General features: G+C 35.2%; 1 long non-coding RNA gene across 1 annotated transcript in view; it reads left to right on the forward strand.

The window, feature by feature from the left end:
* Positions 1-3,897, forward strand: part of LOC144964424 (uncharacterized) — a 13,056-nt gene extending 9,159 nt beyond the window's left edge. The window contains exon 5 of the long non-coding RNA XR_013643835.1: positions 3,715-3,897. This is a non-coding gene — a long non-coding RNA (uncharacterized LOC144964424). The remainder of the gene's footprint in view (positions 1-3,714) is intronic.
* The last annotated feature ends 1,121 nt before the right edge of the window (positions 3,898-5,018 follow it).

Consider the following 5,018-nt stretch of genomic DNA (forward strand, 5'->3'; position numbering starts at 1 on the left):
CTACTACTACTACTACTACTACTACTACTACTACTACGACGACGACGACTACGACTACGACTACGACTACGACTACTACTACGACTACTACTACGACGACTACGACTACTACTACGACGACTACGACTACTACTACGACGACTACGACGACTACTACGACTACTAGTACTACGACTACTAGTACTACGACTACTAGTACTACGACTACTAGTACTACGAGTACTAGTACTACGAGTACTAGTACTACGACTACTACTAGTACTACTACTACTACTAGTAGTACTACTACTAGTAGTACTACTACTAGTAGTACTACTACTAGTACTAGTAGTACTATTACTATTACTATTACTACTATTACTACCCCACTGGTATCCATCTCCTATAGTCCCAGGTTCAAATGCCATTGATGTCTACCTACTGTAGCCCAGGTTCACTCCCCATTGGTGTTCACCTCCCATAGTCACGGGTTCACTCCTCACCAATGTCCATAACCATTTGTACTGTGTTCACTCCCCATTGGTGTCTAAATCCTATTGTCCCAGATTCACTCCCCAGTGGTTTCTCATAGGCTCGGGTTCAATCCTCACTGGTAGCCACCTCCTATATCCCCGGGTTCAATTCCCATTGGTGTCCACCTGTAGCCCCGGGCTCACTCCTCGCTGGTATTCACCATCCTGGGTTCAATCCCCAGTGGTGTCCACCTCTCACTGCTCCGGTTCAATCCCTACTGGTGTCCAACTCCAATAGTCCCATGTTCACTCCCCACTGGTGATCATATCCCGTGGTCTCTCTTTTACTCCCTATTGGTATCCACCTCTCATGTCGCCAGGTTCAATTCCCATTGATGTCCACCTTCCGTAGCCTGGGTTAACTCCCCACTGGTCTACCTCCAATAGTCCTGTGTTCACTCCTCAGTGATTTCTCTTGGGCCCAGGTTCACTCCCCACTGGTATCCACCTTCCATCGCCCCAGATTCTAATAATAATAATAATGATGATAATAATAATAATAATAATAATAATAATAATAATAATAGTAATAACAATAATAATAGTAATAATATAATAATGATGATAATGATAATGATAATGATAATGATAATAATAATAATAATAATAATAATAATAATAATATATGATATTGCCATATATTTGGTATGTATGTGAAAATAATAGAATAAGGGAGAAAAATAATGATAAAATAAAAATAATAATAATAAGAGCAATAATAATGATAATGATGATGATGATAATAATGATAATGATAATGATAATGATAATAATAATAATAATAATAATGATGATAATAATAATAATAATAATAATAATAATAATAATAATAATAACTCCGAGACACCAGACTCTAAGCGCTTATATTACAAATTACTTTTGCTGAAACTAAATCATTTACACACACAAGCACACACAAACACACACACACATACACAACACAACACACAACACAAACCAAACCTATCTTGCTTCTCATACCATCAACTAAAATCGAAACAGATATGTATTAAGCGAACGTTTAAAAATAGACAAAGATTGCCATATATTTGGTATGTATGAGAAAATAATAGAATAAGGGGGAAAAAATTATATATGTAAAAATAATAATAATAATAATAATAATAATAATAATAATAATAATAATAATATAATAATAATAATAAATAATAATAATAATAATAATAATAATAATAATAATAATAATAATAATAATAATAATCACTCCTCCCTGGTGTTAACCTCCTATAGTCACGGGTTCACTCCTCACCAGTGTCAATATCCCTTTGTATCATGTTCACTCCCCACTAGTTCCATGTTCGCTTCCCACTGGTGTTCATATCCCGTGGTTCCTCTTTTACTCCCTATTAGTGTCCACCTCTCATATCGCTGGGTTCAATTCCCGTTGATGTCCACCTTCTATAGACCCGAGTTCACTCCCCAGTGGTGTCCATCTCCCATAGTCTCTGGTTCAATTCCCATTGACGTCCACCTCCAAAAGTGTCTCACTCCCCAGTGGTGTCCAATAGGCTTGGGTTCAATCCCCACTGGTATCCACCTCCTATAGTCCCAGGTTCAATTGCCATTGATGTCCACCTTCCGTAGCCCAGGTTCACTCCCCACTGCGGGTTCTAATAATGATAATGATAATAATAATGATAATGATAATGATGATAATGATAATGATAATGATAATGATAATGATAATGATAATAATGATAATATGATAATGATAATAATGATGATAATGATAATGATAATGATAATAATAATGATAATAATAATGATAATAATAATAATAATAATAATAATAATAATAATAATAATAATATGTGATGATGGTATAAATATATAATATTGCCATATAATATGTGGTATGTATGTGAAATTAATAGAATAACGAAGGAAAAAAAAATAATAATCATAATGATAATCCTATAGTCCCAGGTTCAATTGCCATTGATGTCCACCTTCCATAGCCCAGGTTCACTCCCCACTGGTGTTCTCCTCACATAGTCATGGGTTCACTCCTTCCAGTGTCCATAACCATTTGTACCGTGTTCACTCCCCACTGATGTCCAAATCCTATTGTCCCAGATTCACTCCCCAGTGATTTCTCATATGCCCGGGTTCAAACCTCACTGGTGTCCACCTCCTATATCCCCGGGATCAATTCCCATTGGTGTCCACCTACAGTCCCCGGGTTCACTCCTCACTGGTGTCACCATCCATGGACCTGGGTTCAATCCCCACTGATGTCCAACTCCAATAGTCCCATATTCACTCCCCACTGGTGATCATATCTTGTGGTTCCTCTTTTACTCCCTATTGGTATCCACCTCTCATGTCGCCAGGCTCAATTCCCATTGATGTCCACCTTCCGTAGCCTGGGTTAACTCCCCACTGGTCTACCTCCAATAGCCCTGTGTTCACTCCTCAGTGATTTCTCATGGGCCCAGGTTCACTCCCCACTGGTATCCACCTCCCATAGCCCTGGGTTCTAATAATAATAATAATAATAATAATAATAGTAATAATAAACTTTGTACAGAGGAGAGCTACCAAAAAGATTTATGTCATACAGTATTTATCTTATAAGGAAAGGTTAGAATTTATTGACTTACCAAGTTTGAAATATAGAAGAATTCGTGGGTTTTAATCCAGGTTTATTGATGGGATAGACTTTTCTGAATTTTTTTCATATTCTAATATTACTTTTACTAGAGGGGACAAGTTTAATATTTTTGTCACTAGATGCAAAACAAACATAAGACAAAACTGGTTCGGTATTCAGATTGTCCAGAAATGGAACAATTTGAAATTTTAAACAAAGAATGCAAAATCTATGGATTATTTCAAGGTGTTAGTAGACAGGGACTTATATGATGAGAGATTTAATTATGACGAATGATGCTTGTTTGCACTTCTGTTGACATGCCTTTCAATCTTGTATGTAATTATCATGCATTGTTACCTTATTATGGTTATCTTCTATATATATGGATATATGAGTGTATGTGTGTGTATGTGTGTGTGTGTGTGTGTGTGTGTGTGTGCTTTGCATGTCAAGGTTAAAGATATGTTTATACATCACACATAGATGAGTACATTTAAGTTGTTATACTATCTTTACCACGTGTATCATTATTGTAATCTTTCAATCAATTTAATACCTAGTCCTAAATTTCGTTCAATTAAACAGACTAAAGACCAAATATACATCACGTCGACGACCCCTGTACACTCACAACGCCAGATAGACCACCACCAAACCCAACGTACAACTCAGAGTCCTGGGGGGAGAGAATTCCATTCAAGACGGCTGACATCGACACGGCAGAACTCAGACCAATGACTTGACACAGACCTGTCTGGAACACCTGATAGTGAGACCCCAACAAATTTGTCTTTTTATATTCCTGTATCAAATGATTTTGTTGTATTATATTCTAATGTCGATAGCTTACTTAACAAACGATCAGAATTATTATGATTATACAGAAACATAATCCCATAATTATATGTCTCACTGAAATTATGCCTAAAATTGAACTTGAGCTTGATTTCTAGATTGAATTTTTTGATGGATATAACTTATTTTTGAATGATTACCAATGTCGAGGTGTTGCTATGTTTTGGATTGTATTGATGCCAATTTATTCTCTTTTGATCATCCTATAATTAGTGAAAGTGTATGGTATGATTTTGAATATAATAATTACACATACTTATAGGAAATATATAGGTCTCATAATTCAGACAAATTAACTTTCATTGGGGATATAAAAGAAACCTTACAGTCAATAAGTAGTATGAAATTTGATTGCGTGATCATTGTCGGAGATTACAGTTTTCCTAACGTTAAATGGACAGAACCATGTCTAACTTTTCCCCGACTCTCTTTTTGTCGAGGCAATTAGGGATGCTTACACTAATATGTAACGATGATTATTGGATTAATAATATTGGCCATTTGCCTCCTGTGAGGAAAAGCGATCATGACTCACTCCTTACATCGCATTTGGATTTTAATGTTTCGAAATGTAAAGTATTACAAATAGGAAAAAGTAATCCATGTCATAATTATTTTACCGATACTTCTATGTCAAATCCAGGTTTATTGATGGGATAGACTTTTCTGATTTTTTTTCATATTCTAATATTACTTATACTAAAGGGGGACAAGTTTAAGATTTTTGTCACTAGATGCAAAACAAACATAAAAAAAAACTAGATCGGTATTCGTATTGTCCAGAAGTGGAACAATTTTAAACAAAGCATGCAAAATTTATGGATTATTTCAAGGTGTTAGTAGACAGGGAATTATATGATGGGAGATTTATATATGATGAATAATACTTGTTTCCACTGCTGTTGACATGGCTTTCAATCTTTTATGTATGTATATATTATGCATTGAAATACTATCGTTACCATGTGTATCATTATTGTAATCTTTAATCAATAGATTTATAGCATTACTATTAATATTAAGGGCATTCAAAG

This window comes from Berghia stephanieae, chromosome 1, assembly GCF_034508935.2.
Source record: "Berghia stephanieae isolate SIO BIC M18660-M18661 chromosome 1, UCSD_Bste_1.3, whole genome shotgun sequence".
Lineage (NCBI taxonomy): Eukaryota > Metazoa > Mollusca > Gastropoda > Nudibranchia > Aeolidiidae > Berghia > Berghia stephanieae.